The sequence below is a fragment of the Aquarana catesbeiana genome, linkage group LG03 (assembly GCF_042186555.1).
Source record: "Aquarana catesbeiana isolate 2022-GZ linkage group LG03, ASM4218655v1, whole genome shotgun sequence".
In the NCBI taxonomy this organism is placed as follows: domain Eukaryota; kingdom Metazoa; phylum Chordata; class Amphibia; order Anura; family Ranidae; genus Aquarana; species Aquarana catesbeiana.
This window is the reverse complement of record NC_133326.1, coordinates 251,910,310-251,930,960: the sequence shown is the minus strand read 5'-3', so window position 1 is coordinate 251,930,960 and position 20,651 is coordinate 251,910,310.

Sequence of the window (20,651 nt, the reverse complement as noted above, 5' to 3'; positions counted from 1 at the left end):
GACATATGATTAGAAAAACCAGGGTCCAAACTTCTTGATGTTACTGTGAGACAGATATGCTGTCATGTACCTGGGTGTCTTCGAACCCGGATGTTCCTGGTCCCACAGTTGCAGTCTTACCTGTTGTGCCATGGAGGAGCTCTGGAGTTATTGCAATGTTCTCCCAGCTTGATGCATTGCATTGGACTCACTAGCCCCACCTGCTGCCAGCTGCGGACAATGCACAATCAAGCAGCTCATAAATAGCAGCACTTGCTGTTACTCAGTGCCCGTTTGTTTGGACTAGCTCCATGGGTGCATTGATAACGCTGTGATTTGGACTACTGTGTATTGAAATTCTGCCTGAATTCTTGACCATTCTCCAGCCTGCTGATTTGGTACTTCACCACCAGCCCATGTATGACCTCCGCCTGTCTGAGCATTCTTTGGATTTCAATTTTGTAGTGTCCACTTCGGACACTACCTACCACAGGTACCTTACATATGTCTCATCACCAACCAACCTTATCAAGAGGTTAAAGAGCTGTAGACTTTGGTCAATGTCAGCCATAGAACAAATTGTGTCTAGCGAGGAAATTGCTGAATTTTGATTTATACTTGGGACCAGATCTGGTTCATGTCTCTTTTGTAAGGCATCAGGGAAGGAATCTCCAGGGTAGAAGGCATTGGCAAAAGAATGCATGGGTGTTTGCCATATGCAAAGAAAAAGATTACTGCTCGTGTTGACTTTAAAATTTGTATTATGGGCAAACTCTTTCCATGGCAGAAGAGCGAGCAAGTTGTCCTTGTGAGCAAAGGCTCAGAAAAACTGTTCAGGAGACTGATTAGTCCTTTCTATTTGCCTGTTGAACTGTGGGTGGTAGGCTGAAGAAAACTCTAATTAAACATCCATGGGCTTGCAGAGGGCCCTCTAGAATTGTGAGGTGAAGGGGCCCCAATGATCAGACACGATGGAGCTGGGCACACCACGGAGTCTAAAAATATTCTGAAAAAGGATCAGCACTAAGGATGCTGTTGAAGGGAGTGACAGAAATCATACAAAATATGCCATTTTGGAAAACCATTCTTTGACTAGCCAGACCATGGTATTGCTTTCAGAGGGAGGAAAATAAGTAATAAAGTCCATGGCAATATGGCACCTATGGTACAGGGAGTGGAAGCAGAAGGTTAAGTGGAAGATTTAGTCTGGGCACAGATTGAACATGCTTTCATATACTCTTCCACAACCTTGTGGATGCCTGACCACCAGTACTGACAAATATAAAGGTTCTGTTTTGACCACAAGGTTTCAGGAAAACATACAGTGGTGGGCCCAATGTAGTAGCTTGGAACATATGCTCGAGGGTATGAAGGTTTGACCCAGAGGGATACCAGGATCTTGAAGGGTAGTAGAGCCAGAGCTTGAGTAGTAGGGATGATGTACTCCAGCTCCATGGATGCGTTAGAATCCTGAGGAATCCTGTTTGTTTTTTGGGATGGCCCATCATATTGTGGTGGGCGGTCTTTGAATGTTTTATTGTTCACAAAAGAATAAAAGAAAAAAAAAGAAAATATATCAAATCTTTTTTCTATGTTCGTATAGTTTATATCTATATCCTCTGTATTTCCTACTTCTGAAAGCTCCATTAGGATTTTTAAACACTGGTATTTAGTTATACTTAGTTTGGTCCATTAATTATTATTTATATCATTTTTTATTTCTCTTTTGTTTTTAAACTGACAAGTGGGAATGGTGCTGCGCTAATCCTAAAATAGGCTCTAATCCATAGGTGCAGGCATACTACAATTTCCTTAGGTGGGGGACTTATCTCCTGCCCTCACTCAAGCATATGCTAGTGGTCTCAAACATACAGAAAGTGTAACACTGTGCTGCGCTCTAACAGTATATACATAAAAAAATTAGAAGTCAGGCTCACCTAAATGGTCCTAAAATAGGACTATATGTTAAATATCAACATAAGTGTATGCTTATAGTGCAAAAATAAATATCAAAAAAATAAATCCATTAAATAAATTATAACAAAAAGTTCACTTTTTGTTATAATTTTAGGATTAGCGCAGCACCATTCCCACTTGTCAGTTTATGTCCACACCAGGGGCCAGGCTGGACCCCATTCGGTGCAAGCTGCTTTTCCCTCCTTACTATTTTTACCACCACTGCATGGTAGCACAGGAATAATATACTCTATATCTCTTTTGTTTTTATTTTCTGAAGAGAAGTTACTTTCTCCACGGTCCTTCCTAAATAGTTTTCAATAAAAAAGATCTATGTTTGGTTGTGAGTACTTTTGAGTTGTGTGTAGAAGGTGTATTTGTGTAAGACATTTGGGGGGTGTTTCTGTGTTCCCTACTTGTGTGTTGGAAATGTATAGAAGAAAAAAAAAGGTTTTAAAAAATGTAGTATTTTGTGAGCTTTGTAAAAACTGTGTTGGTGTGTTTTCGATATATCAGTTTCGGTGACAATTTGCATTACTCTCCTCTGTTTTGCTACAAAGGACATTTTCTCTGATTTACATCACTTCAAACAATTCCTGTATGTTCGCTGGTTGTTCTGTTCTCACTACACGTTTGCCCCTGGCATTTATGTAGCTCAACATACAGCTTAAACCTTGAATCCTAAAATAACCAGACTGTCTGTCTGTAACTTTGGAGCTTTATTACAATGAACAGGTGGTGGCCGTATATAAATAGGATGCACACGCGGTGAAACTAGAAATAAACAGATAAAATAACATATAATAATTACATGAACATAAACAAATGTCCACTGGGTATACAGTCAAACAATCTTTTAGCATACCAGCGATGCTGCCTTAGAAGGACCAGGATTTTCCTCGGAAACACATGTGCAGGTTTAGCTGGCTCCCATGCGGTCTGTCCCAATGGAGAAGGTGAAAGAAACTTGTAGTAGGACGTGGAGCTAGTTCCCAGTGATATAACAGTAAATATGTAATAACCATAGAACACTGCCCATCAGTAGAGTGGCATAAAGTGGACAATATTGGTATTGCAAGTCCAGAAGTTATTTTTTCCTTATAGGCTGAAGGCATGACACTGGTATTGCTATACATTTATTACATGGGATAATTGGAATAACTGTACCATGCTGTCATAGGAAATTTTATGATGCAGAAGTAAACACCAATTTCACTTTGCACATGTGCTTCAGTCTATGAAGCTTATCTGACATAACCAGACAAATACCTTAAACACATATATTGCCAGTTTAGCCATATACAACGTATGTTGTTTCCACTTATCCTAGTTTGCAATCACACTTTATTGATCTCCTTGGAAACATTGGAGTGAAATTTCAAGCATGGGTCATGTGGCTCTAATTACTTTTAAAAGGATTTTGCGATTACTCTCTACACATGCTTAAAGCGGAGTTCCACCCAAAAATTGAACTTCCGCTTTTTACAATGAAGAAATTAACTAAATATTCCAGTCCATGAAAAAGGATGAGTAGAACAGGTGACAGAAAACAATCCACCTTTCGTGTAAGATAATCCAAATTAACTGTACTCGTATTCTCCTCCACCTGTGTATTAGGCTGCTCACCTCACAATTTGACCACTGTTTCACCAGCGGGTCAAATAAAGCAGTTCCCCTCTGGGAATATCACAAGGGACTGGCGTACAGCTGACTCCGGAAGTCCTCAATTCCATACACTTCCTCTAAGTGGTTGACAAGCTCTCCAAGTGTGCAAGGATCAGCATACGTATAAAAACAGAATGGCAAGATCTAGTTCTCTCCATTTAAAACCAATATATTCCCATAAAAGATTAGTTAAACATACTCACAAGTAAGGCACTATAAGCCGTGCTAGCTGTACAAGCATGGGATCTCAGCAGTGGGAAGCAGTGGAAGGGCTGATTATTGGCTTTGTTATATCAGCTTTAGACTCTATTTTAACAGCGGAGTGATGTCTCTAGCTTCACCTCTACTGAAGAAGTCTACGCCTTGCGCCCTGACGATACACGTATAGAGGATGGAGCCCACATGCTGACGTCACACCGCAGCTATCCAATTGGATCTGTATCTATGCTTGCATAGCTAGCATGGCTTATAGTGCCTTACTTGTGAGTATGTTTGACTCATCTTTTATGGGAGTAAATTGGTTTTAAACAGAGAGCACTAGATCTCGCCATTCTGTTTTTATACATATGCTGATTGTTGCACACTTGGAGAGCTTGTCAACCACTTAGAGGAAGTGTATGGAATTGAGGACTTGAGGGCTGATGAAAGAGGGGTCAAATTGTGAGGTGAGCAGCCTAATAAACAGGTGGAGGAGAGCAAGAGCACAGTTTATTTGGATCATCTTAGATGAATGGTGGATTGTTTTCTGTCACCTATTTTACTCATCCTTTTCCATGGACTGGAATATTTTTTTAATTATTTGTCTTCATAGGGTCGGATTCAGGGGGGGGGCAATGGCCCCCCCCCAGGAATTCATTTTGGGCCAGCAGGTGAGCGGGCAGGTCAGTCAGTGGATGAGTGACCGGGAGGCCAGTCAGCGGAGGTTGGAGGGGAAGTCGGCAGGTAATTGTGCAGGCGGGCAGGGCAGTCATCGGGTGAGTGAGTGGGTGGGCCGGTCGGCAGGTGAGTGGAGGTGCTGGCCAGTCAGCGAGCTGGCGGAAGGGGGAGCAGAGAGATGTTTAATCTCTCACCGCCTGCCCTGCATCACTGAAGTTCTGCTCTCGCTGTGCAGCCATGGGCAGCAGAGGGATTACATCATATCTCTGCTGCCTGCCGTCACTCTGACAAGTGACAATCTCCACCTTAGCAGTCCAGTGACAATCAGCAATGAGTGGCAGGTATCATGGCAAGTGACAATCAGCAACGTGTGGCAGGTGAGGTGGCAAGTGACAATCCACAACGTGTTGCAGGTGATGTGGCAAGTGACAATCAGCAACGTGTGGCAGGTAACATGGCAAGTGACACTCAGCAATGTGTGGCAGGTGACAATCCGCATCTAGTGGCGGGTGACGTGGCAAGTGACAATCTGCATCTAGTGGCAGGCAAGTGACAATCCGCAACTTGTGGCAGGGACGTGGCAAGTGACAATCCGCATCCGAAAGCAGGTCGACATGGAATGTGACACACTCTGGGCTCCCACTGATTCTGCATTATGGTGAATTGAACCATTTGATTTTATATTACAATGTAATAATAGAAATAATGGGTTTCAATCATCCTGACACCATAACAACTATGGTGCAGTGATGATGAAAGCACTAACACCAGCCATTGCCCCGATAAATTGCCCGTAAAAAAAAATATTTTCTGGCAGTGTCCCTCCCGAGACTAGACTCTGGATCCGCCCCTGTGTCGTCATTGTATTGTTTATGCATATTGTATTTTTAGTAGCACAGCACTGTTTATTTATGTATATAAAAGAGAAGGTATAGAGAATAGACATTTAGCTTTTGATGTTTGTGACCAAAATTTCAGTTTCAAAAACAATCCATTCAATTTGCATTTAGTTGGAAAAACCCTTGTATTTATAGTTATTGTGGGATCTAAATAAGATTGTATGATCAGATTGTGACGTGCATGGCTAGCTTATTTGTACCAGTTGAAGAATCATTGAGATCTTTTGCTGGGTCTTCTGGAGAAGATGCATGTTATTAGGCCCCTGTCTGGATGTCCACATGCTAGTTCTGATAGTGGAGGGCTTTTCGACTGGCTGCAGATCATGTGCCCAGCTACTTGTGCCTCATCAGTTGTGGCCTTTCAAGGCATCTGAGGGAAGGAAGCAAAAAACATATCTTTCTTTGGGTGTATCCAGGAACCCAAAGAGTTATGGAAAAAGCAGTTACAGAGCTCTGTACCTGTATCTGAGCCTGGCGAGTAAATGTCCCCTTTGCTACATAATTATGCAAAATCAATCTAAAACCCTTTGAAATATTATGTTTTTGTATATTAGATTATTATCCAAGCAACCCAAATGTCTATAGCTAAAGCTATAGCTAAGTCAGGAAACACAGAGATGTACAGATTACACACACACACACACATCACATCATCTGTCTTCTTTTGTCTTAAAGCTGCTTTAGTCAGTTTTCATGATGTGTGAAAGCATTTGCTCCAGCAATATTTTCTTGCCTTCACCTTTCCCTACAATTCTATTCATTCGAACAACAGCATTGTGAGATGGAAACGGTCAATACAGAAAGCATATACAAGGTTTAAGGTTACGGTAATTTTTGATGTTTGTTTCCACATATAAAACCACAGCAACAAAATGTATTATGCATTAAATGTTGCCTCAGCCTGATGTATTTTCATTGCACTATGACTAATTTAAGTTGGTACAACTGCTCTCTTCAAGCTGCAGCATCTGTCAGGATGGGCACATGCTTGTAGATAATTGAAAAAGCTGCTTGGCAAATAGGGAAATGTTAGTATCGATTCCAATTATCATAAAATAATACTATGGCAAAATACCAGGGTGTATTGCGAAAATAAATGACTTCACATTAAGGATTTGCAAAATGCTTCTGCTAAAATGAGAACTTCAAAAATCCAGGGATAAAAAGTTAGAGCTTATTCATAAATTATAAATAAATGATATCAATTACAAATATTTCTATATTTTATAGAATAATTATTCAATGTAAAATTCCTAGGCAGAACATACATTAATTTTTTTTTTTCAACCAGCGGGTTAAACTAAAAACAAAAATGACCCTAATCCCCCCCATCCACACACTTGATGATATTGTATTCTAACAGTGGGAAGACTTTCTTTCTGTCAGAATACGCTGATAAGTGCTGCTGGCTAGATATTTTGATCGACATCTGTACCACCTCTCTGTTCATACATGGATCTAAATTTAGCCTGTCCCTTCTGAACTGGCTGAAATTTGTTTCATGTATGGCTGCCTTTAGATACAACCTAGTCTACAGGTTGCTCTGGACCAACCTTGCCTAGCTCAGCTTTTACTAAGCTACAGTAGAGATTGAGCAACTTAGACAACAAGTATCCACCCGTTGCTTATTGTATACTGTAACATATCTATAGGAACATAATGGAATGGACAGAAATATATTGTTCAGTGGGACTTAATGCACATATGTACTTCATTCATGCTCTACTGTAGCCTAGCAACAGGAATGCTATCAAAAACAAAGGAAAGGCAAAATTTGCCCTCTTTATTTGTCCAGGTGACCATTGCCACAGAAAGTAAGGGGAAATCCAAACTTTTTTGGCTGTCACCAGGACAGGTGAGGCGGTATAAGATATTGGGCAGATTAGAAAAATGATATGATTGCTCTGCTTATCATGGGTCATTAGCAACTTTTTCAGTGCTATTTCCTGCTCCTCAACCCTCCCCTCTTTGTTGAAGTGAACTTTTCAACTTGGCAACTGTAATTACTGACACATCTAAATTATATAGATATACAGGGTTTTAATTAAACACATTCATTGGCTTATTTGCATTGAATCAATCACAGAACTTGTGTTATTCATATATGTCAGTATTTAATGGGATGAGTTGGCACCCCAGCCATGAATTATGAAAATTATTTGCATCAAGATGATCTTTTTTACATATCTGAAAATACATTGATAAAACTAAAAATATCCCTTAAACTTTTTCACAACACTGAATCTAGGTATTACTATGTTTTAGAAACCACATACGTTTGTACAATGTTATAATTGTTTCAGCTAAACTCAAGGCTCCGGGTGTTTTTAGACACTGTTAAAGTGTACCTCCAGCCAAAACATTTTTATTTTTTCTATTATGGATAACTTGTACAAAGGGTTGTAACCTCTGGCAGGTTCTTACTGCTATCTGTGTCCCCCATTACCATATCCTATCCCAAATACAGGACAGGAAGTGACCAAAAATCTCACCAAACATGGGAAATCCTACCGTTAAATTGAATAAGCATCCTTGTTTAAAAAAAAAAAAAAAAAGATGACAGATGGGATCAGAGACAGCAGTCACCAGGACACATAGGGGGTTATTTACGAAAGGCAAATATACTTTGCACTACAAGTACACTTGGAAGTGCAGTCACTGTAAATCTGAGGGGAAGATCTAAAATGAGAGGAAGCTCTGCTGATTTTATCATCCAATCATGTGCAAGCTAAAATGCTGTTTATTTTCCTTGCATGTCCTTTCAGATCTACAGCGACTGCACTTCCACGTGCACTTGTAGTGAAAAGTGGATTTGCCTTTAGTAAATAACTCCCATAGTGAGTCTAAATCTGCTAAACAGGGATGCTGACAGTATTAAAATCCTTTTATGGGTCTATAAAAGAATTTCATGCCTCCTATAGTTCTCTATAGGCTTACATCAAAGTTATTTAAGTAGCTTTTTATTTTGTTGATTGTTTTCATTAAGTAGAAAAAAATCAATTTGTGATCAATAAAACACATGAATGAAACATGTCTTTTTAGAGCTTAGGTGATGAAACAAGCAATTTACAATGCTGTATTTGACAAATGATATATAGAGTACTACTTTTATTGCGGATGTTTAGTTTTTTTTTTGTTTTTTTTCCTTGTGTGTTTTTCAATTTTATTGTCAGTCTTAGCAGGCATAAAAGGGTTTTGTACTTCATTAAGAAGACTGACAATACCTAACAGTTTATCGTAAAAATACATGCAAAATAAATCAGCATTTAGCAGTATGAAATTCTGAAGCAAAGGAAAAAAATGAAACTACTTTCAAAAGTAAAACATTCAGGTTCTGGATTGCAAACAAGTAAAGAGTTTAAGTCAAGTAATTTCCACATAGAACAAACAATATTAATGGAAGACAAGAGGTTCTAAAATAATTGCCTTCGAAGTAAAAGAAAAACCAGTGCACCAGGTCACTCCTCACAAATTTACTTGCCAGGAATAATGATCCTGATTGATTGTTAGAGATCTATTGATTTCTCCCTAAGTTTGGCCTTGTTGCACTTTGATCTACCACTAGGTGGCCGGGTACTTGGTGGTACTAGATACGCGAAGGGCAACGCAAGGTCAAGTTATGGGTATATGAGGTATCTCAGACAATGGGCAGGGGTTTTCTTGAATCCCTTGGCCTGCTGGGGGAGCCTATATATTAGGGTGGAGTCAGGTGATCTATGTTCTGTGCCACATGGACATGTGTTGTATTGCTTTGGCTGCTAGGCCAGAGTTTGAGCTTATCCCAGGCACATCTTGCTGCAAGGCTGTTTGAGGGCCTATCCAGAAGCAGGAGAGCAGAATAGGTTTGGGACTGCGGCTTGCAGTCCAACCAAAAGTGATGGTTCTGCCGGCCGGAGAACCTGTCATGGTCGGAGGTAGAAGGGAAGCTGTCGCCACTAAGGGATGAACCACCTTATTACCAGGGACCACAGTGAGTAACTGAAGCAAGTACCGGAGCAGTATTCTTACCAACCGAGGACGGCGACGAATCGGGAAACTTCAGTGGGTGTCAAGCCAGGGACCCAGCCAGCAGAGGTGACGCTTGCAGAGCAGCCTTGTATGTCAAGCCAGGGACTGAGCAGGCTAGCAGGGTGACGCTTGATAGCTATCTTGAGTGCCAAGCTAGGGACCCAGCAGAGAAGCGGGGGTGACGCTTGAAGAAGATATCACTGTGAAGATTGGAGGAGCTCTAGGGATTCAGTGGCAGTGAATCAGTGGGTCTAGTGAAAGACCAGGAGCTCAGTGGGCTGAAGAACTACAAGTGACTGTAGTGAAAGAGAAAGGAGCCGTTAGGTTTGTGTTAGGAACTGTTAAAGACTGTTGCCATTGGAGACAGCATTCCTGCACCTGCAGATGTGGTAGCTTGCTGGATGCCTTTCCCTGCATGGCTGTCCTCCTATTGAAGTCTTGGAGTCTGCCAATTGAAATTGCAACTACCTAAGGGTGTCCTGGCCCTAACCCTCTTTCCCCAAAGTTTGTCAAGAGAAATAAACTCTTTTGCATTCAAGAAGTGTCTGGCACCCAATGACTTTAATCACCTTGCACCTACCATGCCTCACAACCCACTATACACAGGAGGATGTCAGCTATCTCTGGCTTTGGAGGTTCTTATTAGACTGAAAGAGGCCTGGGACCTTGCTACACTGCTTTGCAGGAACACAGGATCAATGCCTTCCCTATTCACATAACGGAGATCTGCCTTGTTTATATAGGCAGATCGCTGTTCTGGCTCCCTGCCTAATGATTGGTGGGTGCTGGCAGACATCGAGTCCACAGTACCTGCAGATCGGCTCCCACTGTGTATAATCACAGATGGAGCAGGTCGACGGTGACACACATGCACATCCAAGGACCTGTATATGTACGGTGGGCTGTCTGCAAGTGCTTAAAGCTTAATAGCCGGCAACGCAGATCGAGCAGCAGAAATCTGACAGGGCGGTTGTATAGAAGTTGATTAGTAGATCGACTTCTGTACAGTCACCCTGGCCATACATGGATCGAACTTTGGCCAGCCTGTGCTGAACCAGACAAATTTCAATCCCTGTATGGTCGGCTTCAGTCTTTTTACTTGACTCTTTGAGCTAGAATTCAGCAGCACTTTCTCTTACCTAATTTAAAGATAAAGGAAACGATAACATTATTGTTACAACTCCCTATGGACCAATATGGCATTTCAAAGAAAAGACGTGTATCTCTGTTGCCCCTGCTGTAGTGCTTTACCTCACCACTTTATTTTTTTCGTAGTGGCAATAGAGCATCTGCAAGGGGAATTACACTGAAGGAATGGTACAGACAGGCTTTTGGAAGAAAAAGGCTGGAGAGAACTTTTAGTGGATTGGGATCTGCTAAAATTAACTTAGACACTCTTGGAAAACCCCAATATGCCTCTGAACTTGAATAGTTTATTAGAAATGTTTTTAATATCTTGTTTAAAAAAACAATCCAAAACGAGAGTGTGTTAATTTTCCCAAATACCATGTTTTTAGAGAATTGTGAAGAAAACCAGAGAGCTTTTGCTGAAGTACTGTATATCAGCAACTCACCCACTTAGTTGCATCTGTGCCCCGGGCTCAAGAAGTGCAATATAGCATGCAGCCTTTTTTACATTATGACAGACACAAGCAATGGATGCTATTACAGATGCTTCTGCTGGGGAAAGATATTGCCCTCCTTTCTTTCATCTTCATCATTGCTGTACTTACATAACTTTTTGCCTGCAAACATATCTTGAACAGGTGTTTGAGAACAAGACAGAGAAAGAGAATGGGCTTTCTGTTATCTATCTCTGTGCTTCTTTAAAAAGGAGAGTGATGGGGCATCTCATATGTTGAATGCAAGAAAGGTTCACAAAAGTGTGCCTAAATGCTTATGGGTTAGCCTTAATTTACTTACAGTATTTTACACACACTTATAGATATATGATTCAGTGATTGGCTTGAGACCTAACATCCGTGTACTGCATCACCGTCTGTACTTAAACTTTAAAGTCTTCTTTGCCCTTCCTCGATATCACTATTCCTAAAATTGCCACCTTTGCCACAAACACCCCCACTGCTGCTGTCAACCACACCTGCTTTAATGTTTTTCTCTTTCCCATCATACCTTTAGTTACACTAAGGTTCTATTGCATCACAAACATTGATGTTTTCAGATATTTTCTCTTCCACGTGAAATATAACTAGATTTAGATAAAACCAAAACCATTATTGCATTTGAATACAGCAGAAACCGCATGATTAAGGTTTAGTGGAGACATAAATGAAGGTAAATATATACTCAGAGGAACGTGTCCAAAGGAAAGAGGAGAAAATGTAATTTTTGGTAACCTGACAGTTCCAGATTAATTATATTTCTGAAAACATGAACATGCTATCCCGTCAAAGATGTCAGCTGCTTGATAAGAGTGAATTGACCTGCTAATTTCAGTAAAATGCACTGGAATCAATAAGAAACATAAATTAAATTGTTTTGGTGGAGTATAAGGGTGCAGTGGGCAATAAATGGCTGGGGACACAGAAACCACTTTAAACTATTCTGGACCTGTTCTAGCAGCACAAAATAACATCTCGTTACCTGGTAACATAACATTAGATAATGAGAAAGATCAGAATCCTAACATTAATTCTAATGACACCCCTAACTGTAACACTTGAAGTATATGTTAACCCAAATTTCATATTTCTGATATGTGTCCATACCTCCGTGTGTTTTACGAAAATGTATCCTGCTCTCTTTGCATTGCTTCCTTTGTGTAAAAATACCTGGTAATTCTGCCAGTCCCCATGCTTTCTTATTTCAAAGTGACCATGCTTGGTATGAAAGTGGTCAGTTTGCTTCTTTGCTTCTCTGCAGTGTTTGCAGGCGACAGTAAAGCATGGTGGAGGTTCCCTGTAAGTTTAGGGTTGCATTTCTGCAAATAGAGTTGGAGATTTGGTCAGGATCAATGGTGTAGTCAATGCTGAGAAATACAGGCAGATACTTTTCCATCATGCCATACCATACCAACATGGAGGCATGTGATTGGCTCCAAATTTATTCTACAGCAGGGCAACAATCCCAAACATACAGCCAATGTCATTTAGAACTATCTTCAGTGTAAAGAAGAACAAGGAGTCCTGGAAGTGATGGCTTGACCCCCACAGAGTCCTTATCTCAACATCATTGAGTCTGTCTGGGATTACATGAAGAGACAGAAGAATTTGAGTCAGAGTACATCCACAGAAGATCTGTGGTTAGTTCTCCAAGATGCTTACCTGTCAAGTTCTTTCAAAAACTGTGTGCAAGTGTACCTAGAAGAATGGATGCTGTTTTGAAGGCAAAGGGTGGTCACACCAAATATTGATTTGATTTGGATTCATTTTCTGTTCATTTTGTTAACTGATAAAAATAAACCAATAACACTTCTATTTCTGAAAGCATTTTTAATTTACAAATAACAAAATAACTAATGCGCAAACCAAGTGAACTTCAAATTCATTTCAGAGTGGCAGCCAACATTAAGAATGTGTCCCCACAAATGGATAAATAAGTAGAATAATAAATGTGGCACTAACTCGGTAAGTACAAAAAAGTGTGTAGTGCAAAACGTCAAATAACAAATCAATGAACAATAAATCCATAAATAGTCCAAAATTGCATGTGCAAAAGTAAAAAAGGATCCACAATCTCCAATATCATCTAGACATATGGAAGTAAAAAGTGCCGTGATCAATTCTTACTTTACAGCATTTGTTTCACACCTGGATAAAACTTTTGCACATTAGTGTATACTATATATACAGTGTATGCATGAAATAAATTTTGTTCTAATATGAGAAACACTGAAGAAATGTAAATGACCAGTTAATTTGAAAATCACATAACAATACTGAAATATATTTAAACCACAATAAAGATATCAACTGATAAATTGATAAGCATAAAGTTAATATCTGCAGATTCTGTATATCTTCATTGAGCTTTTAATGTGACTCCTAATGCTCTTAATGCACACACTGTACTATTATCGCTTTTTGTGCTTCTTGCACTTTTCTTTCTTTTTAGTTAATTGGAAATACGCAGATAATCCAACCTTGCTATTCAGGATCTGAGGCTTTTATTGATGTGATTTTGCAGTCTTTGGTATATTGTGGCTACATTCAGGAGTCCTTTCTCCACTTGCTGAAATAAATTGCCACAGTAAAATAGCTTTTTTTTTCCAATCTCTTTTTGTATCATTCATGAAGCATACATTTAATTGTATGCTGTGTTTAATAAGCTTTTAACACATACTGTATGTATTTAGAGAAGCCTAAAGAAATGTTATACATTTGTATAAATGACAATTAAGTGTAACTTGAGTTTTTTTTTTCTTTTTTTCTTTAAAGCCAGCATTAAAAAAAGAAAAAAACTAGCTTTGATACTAAACTTCAGTCCTGGGGTTTCTGCTTTTTTTCCAACTAGCTGTCATCAGTCTTCCATGTTGAATGATGGCCATCATCTTTTGACCTACTTCCCTGAGCTACAACTCTTATGGACCCACCCTACTACACTGCAGGCTGTTCGCAGGAACAAGGCACATTTTATCTTGAAATCAGTGGTGGCTGGTGCTCAAAATTTTTGGGGGGCGCAAACAAACTTAAAAATTCTGAAAAATACTGAAACAAAAATATCAATTGCAGCCACTGTGCCCATCATATGCAGACTCTGTGCCCATAATATGCAACCAACTGTGCCCATAATATGCAGCCAACTGTGCTCATAATATGCAGCCAACTGTGCCCATCATCTGCAGCCACTGTGCCCATCATCTGCAGCCACTGTGCCCATCATATGCAGCCAACTGTGCCCATCATATGCAGCCTCTGTGCCCATAATATGCAGCCTCTGTGCTCATTAAATGTCGCCAACTGTGCCCCATCAATTGCAGCCTCTGTGCCCATAATATGCAGTCACTGTGCCCCGCAAATGCAGCCAACTGTGCTCCATCAATTGCAGCCTTTGTGCCCATAATATGCAGCCACTGTGCCCCCCCCCACCCGCTGTCTGTCTGGCACTTACCCCATCATGGTGGTGGGTCAGGCAGCAGGTCAGGCGGCGACCTGGGGGACCTGTAGGGCGGCGATGGATGCTGTGTCCTCCGTGCGCGTCTTCTTCCTGTTCTGCACGGTGGCCAATGAGATTGCCTCTACCTTCAGCCAATCAGGTGCCCGGTATTACATCCGGGCCTCCTGATTGACTGAGAGGCGGTTCTGTGTTAACAAAGCAAATATTAATTTGCTTTGCTAACACACCTGGGTGCACTGCATGGTTTGCGCTTGCAGTACACCTTTTTTGAAGCCTATTAGAGCCTATGGCTCTAATCAGGTGCTTCAAAAACACCCCCTGCCACTGGAATTCAGGTGCCCGAAAAGGGGGCGAACGCCTGAATGGGGGTGGCTACAGCGGCCATGGATAGATTCATGCAATGCATGAATCTATCCATAGTACACAGAGGGGGATGCACCGCCACTGCTTGAAATAAACATTAGTGTGTACTATATGCGAGACAATAGCCACAAATATTTTTGAATGCTGGGCACCAAAATAGGCAATAAACTATTAGGTGAAATGCAAGATTTACCTTGCAGAAAACACTACAAATTATGAAGCTAAGGTCAAGCTGCAGAAACATTGTGTGGTACAGTGCCAGAACAATGGAATAGTCTGCAAAATTCTTAATCGCAACACAGGATTTACTCTCAAAGAGTTTCTAGCTTACAAGACAACAATCCACCAGCAGACTGAGAGTGATCCTCACTGAGGCAGGTTAACCAAACAGTTAATCCTTTACACACTACTAAAGTGGCCGGTGAGTGTATGTATGTGTATATGTGTGTATATATATATATATATATATATATATATATATATATATATATATATTTTATATACAAGCCATATTGTCAAAAGTATTAGGAAGCATGCCTTTACACGCACATGAACTTTAATGAAATCACAGTCTTAGTCTGTAGGGTTTAATATTGAGTTGGCCCACCCTTTGCAGCTATAACAGTTTCAACTCTTCTGGGACGGATGTCCACAAGGTTTAGGAGTGTGTCTGTGGGAATGTTTGACCATTCTTCCAGAAGCACATTTGTGAGGCGAGACACTGATGCAGACGAGAAGGCCTGGCTCACAGTCCCCCCTCTAATTCATCAGAAAGGTGTTCTACCGGGTTGAGGTCAGGACTCTGTGCAGTCCAGTCAAGTTCCTCCCACCCCAATCCATGTCTTTATGAACCTTGCTTTGTGCACTGGTTCAAATAATTTGGTGGAGGAGGGATTATGGTGTGGGGTTATTTTTAAGGGATTGGGCTTGGCCCCTTAGTTCCATTGTAGGAAACTCTTAAGGTGTCAGTATATCAAGACATTTTGGACAATTTCATGATCCCAACTTTGTGGGAACAGTTTGGGGATGGCCCCTCCCTGTTCCAACATGACTGCGCACCAGTGCACAAAGCATGTGGCTTGGTATGGTTGGGCCATCCAGGCAGTATAGTCAGATAAGGGATTGGTATGAATTTTTTTGAGGGGGACTGTGTGCTTTTTTTTTGTTATTTCCCTTTAAAATCAAAACCAGACTCAAATGATCTGGTATAGAATTTGGGAGGAACTTACATTCTTTTTTTTTTTTTTTGCATGGGGTCCCCCTTAAAATTCATACCAGAGGTGAAGGGCCTAGGATAAGGGACTAGTATAGGAGAGGATCCCTAACTAGTTTGTTTACAAACAGAACAAAGCGACTGGGAAATGTCATGTTGACAGCAATTTTATTTTCTTTGTTAATGTCAGTATTGCTGTAGTAGGTTGTATACATTACACAGATGTGTCAAGGTCAAGGAACCCCCCCAGGCATGTTATTTAAGGGAGTATTGCATTTTTAATGTTTCACTTTAAGCATTAAAAAAACTACTGCTTACAGCCAAACAACATTTTAATTTTATTTTATTTTTTTGCTTTGGTACATTTACCAATGGCAGTATCCAGACCCCCACCCCATTTAATTGACAATCCCCTGCCTATTAGCATAGAAAATGCCCAGAATATTTTTTCGGGGTTCGGATTTGACACCCGAACTTTAGTTATGTTTGCCAAACTCAAACCAAATCTAGGTATGTTTGGCTCATCACTATTCGGTATCTTAATAAAATATAACATTCAGCTACAGGTTATAAAACAAGATATGCTGCACAGTTTATTTAGTGCAAATTATCTGATGCATGCTGTCATTTTAACCGGTTCCCAACCGGCTCACGCAGATATACTGTAGCAGAATGGCTCTCCTGGGCGAAACCCCGTACAGGTACGTCCTTCCCCTATTCGGCCACCAGAGGGCGCGCGCGCCTGCTGCACTGCGGGGGACCCAATGTGCGTGGCTGGCGGTCACGATTGCTGCTGGCCAAGCGCGATTGTGTGCACAAGCTCCAGCACAGGGATTTGAGTGTGTAAACACACAAATCCCTGTGCTGTCAGGGGATAGGATACATGTCGTTTGTTCCTAGTAAGTAGGAACAGCGATATGTCTCCTCTCTTACTCAGTCCTATCCCCATACAGTTAGAACACACTGAGGGAACATACATTTAACCCCTTGATCGCCCCCTAGTGTTAACCCCTTCCCTGCCAGTGACATTTACACAGTAATCAGTGCATTTTTATAGCACTGATCGCTGTATAATTGTCCCAAAAATTTGTAAAAAATGTCCAATCTGTCCGTCACAATGTTACAATACCGCTAAAAATCGCAGATCACCGCCATTACTAGTAAAAAAAAAACAATAATAAAAATGCCATTAAACTTTCCCATAGTTTGTAGATGCTATAACTTTTGCGCAAACCAATATACATTTATTGCGATTTTCTTTACCAAAAATATGTAGAAGAATGCATATTGGCCTAAACTGATGAAGAAATTTGTTTTTTTTTTTTAAATTGGGGGATATTTATTATAGCAAAAATTTTAAAAAAAGTGTTTTATTTTCAAAATTGTCGCTCTTTTTTTGTTTATAGCGCAAAAAATAAAAACCGCAGAGGTGATCAAATACCACCAAATGAAAGTCAGGTGTAACTAATTGTCAGGTAAAGCAACGCAGTGCCAAATTGTAAAAAGTGTTTTGGTCAGGAAGGGGGTAAAATCTTCTGGCGCTGAAGTGGTTAAAAGGGTTCATTTATTCACAAAATAACCAGCCTTTTAATTGCAAGATTTGTTTTCCTTTTAATAAGTTTGGAAAAGTGATACCAAGTCACTGGATTTTATTTACTGAATTTCCCGGTTTGCCTCTTAGCTTTTATTTTCATGCAATCCACCATTGGTAAAAATCTTTACTGGATTTAGCAAGCTTTCAGTTCACATACATTGTAGAATAAGTGGCAGTTGTTTGAAGGTTAATCATTGTCCTGACACCAAGCATCATATTCCAGAGTCACGACTCAGCTGGCAGATACACTTTCTTCCTTGTGGCATTTTAAGGCTATGCTTTGTTTTGTTCTATTTTGAGCCTTATTTTTCATGATATTCACATTCAGATATTGTGCACTAATCTTATTCAGTTGCCCTCTATCCTCCAAAAAAGTACTATAAAATCTTACTATAACATTTATGCTTCGTTCGCTATTGTATTTTATATTTTATGAAAGATTCGTTCAATCAAGTGTATGTACCTCTTTTATCATCAAATTATTTAACAAAATATAAAAATATAAATTACAAAATACTTTGTTGTATAATTCAAATATTAGATTCAAAAAGGAAAACAGAAAATAATATTTAAGCACATATTTCATTGCCTTCAAATGGGTGAATATGAAATAGGTATATATGTCAATCACCAATAAATTATTCTACTATAACATTTAGAATAATGACCTTGTTAGCTGTAGGTATGGCAGTAACCTTTATATAAAATCCCTTGTTTAATGAGGTCCTTGCATCATGCTTACATTGATAAAGACACTATGGGGAGATTTACTAAAGGCAAACATCTGTTTATTTTGCAAACGACTTTGCCCAGCTTAGTGAACGCGATGAAAAGCCACTTTACAAAAAATACCCAATCACAAGCAAGCAAAATAAAAAAAACTGTATTTTTGCTTTACATGACTGGATGATTGAAATCATTAGAGCTTCACCTCATTCACTAAGCTATAGGCAAATTTCCTTGCAAAGTTAATAGCCGATTTTCCTTTAGTAAATAAATCTCTATAATTTAAAGAGCCATTTTAAATAAAGGGTTTTTATTTCATGTGATAATATTCAAGTGTGGTAACCCAGTGCAAGCAATCAGAATTTAGTTTGCAATGCAAAGGCATCTCCCCCCCCTCTTTTATGAAATAAACCTGTCTGGCACAGCAAGCATAGTACAAGAGCTGCCCCATTTCTCATGCTAGAATTCCCATTCCCTAATTGGTTGATCTTTTTGTTACTGGCTAGAAATATTTGAACCACTCCCCCCAGAATTGATCAAAATCACACATTTCATTTATTGTAACACATGTCTCAGAATAAAATAAATAAATAAATATAATGATCAATTTAACCACTTCAGCTCCAGAATGTTTTACCCCCTTCATGACGGGGCCATTGTTTGCTATTTAGCACTGTGTTACTTTAACTGGCAATTGCACGGACATACAACGCTGTACCCAAATGAAATTTATATCCTTTTTTTTCCCCCACACAAATTTTGGTGGTATTTGATCACCACTGGGTTTTTTTTTCTTACTTTCTGCTATAAAACATTTCCAGGAAAAAAAAATTAGAAGAAAAACAAATTTCTTAAATTTTGGTCAACATGTATTGTGCTACATGTCTTTGTTAAAAAAAAATCCCAACAAGTGTCTATTAATTGGTTTGCATGCAACTTTTGCATAGCATCTACAAACTATTGTGTGTATATATATATATTGTAATTAGTTTTTATACTACTAATGGTGGTGATCAGAGACTTATATTGGGACTGCGATAGTGTGGCGGGAAATAACTAACGCTGGGGTGGGGCAACTGACTACCTGCCACTGACATCACCAGTGTAACTAATACAGTGATCAGTGATAATACTATACACTGTGACTGTACTAATGACACTGGCTGGGAAGGGGTTAACATCTAGGGTGATCAAGGGGTTAATTGTGTGTCATATGTAGCACTACACCTGTAGGGGCCACAGGAATTACTGTCCAGGTCTTCCCAACTTCTGTCCCACAGCCAGGCACACAACAAGCTTATTCAAGAGGTTAAAATCTAGGGTAATCAAGGGGGTAAATGTGTGCTTAACAATGTGTAATGTGTGCTGCTTTTACTAAAAGATCTCTTTTGTTTCTTATCCCTGCTTTGCTGTACAGAGCTCTGTGTTTTCTGTCAATACAGGGCTCCAGGCTGGGATTGAACACAGCCGATCAGCAGTCCTGGCCATGAATCAGGGCTGGCTAACAGACCCCTGCTGTGTACAATCACAGCAAGTGATAGCAGGGGGGGGCGTGCATGAACGTGCCCTAAACCCTGGAAGCTGGCAGTGACATACCAGGCTGCCCATTTGCAATACATTGCAGATGTGCCTTAAGTGGTTAATTAACAGATAAAGATCATAATGATCGTATTACAACGAATACATGGATGTGTATATATTGATCAAAAACATGAACCCACCTGGTCGGTTCTATTTGTTAGATTCCAAACAAATAAAAAAAATTCCAGCAAACGTACAAGTCAGCTTGCAAAACTGAATATATAAAAAACACACACAAAAAAAAAAAAACACAAGACAAACCAAAAAAACAAAATTGGTCCTGTCATGTAAAAAACAGAGGGTTTAGTTGCAATAAATATATACAGTGTATATAAAAAGTCTACACACCCCTGTTAAAATGTCCGGTTTCTGTGATGTAAAAAAATGAGACAAAGCTAAATCATTTCAGAACTTTTTCCACCTTTTAATGTGACCTACAAACTGTACAACTCAATTGAAAAACAAACTGAAATCTTTTTTTTTTTTTGGGGGGGGGGGATAAAAATAAAAAACTAAAATAATGTGGTTGCATAAGTGTGCACACCTTCTTATAACTGGGGATGTAGCTGTGTTCAGAATTAGGCCAACACATTCAATCTCATGTTGAATAGGAATCAGTACACACCTGCCATCCTTTAAAGTGCCTCTGATTAACCCCAAATAAAGTTCAGTTGTTCTAGTAGGTCTTTCCTGACATTTTCTTAGCCGCATCCTA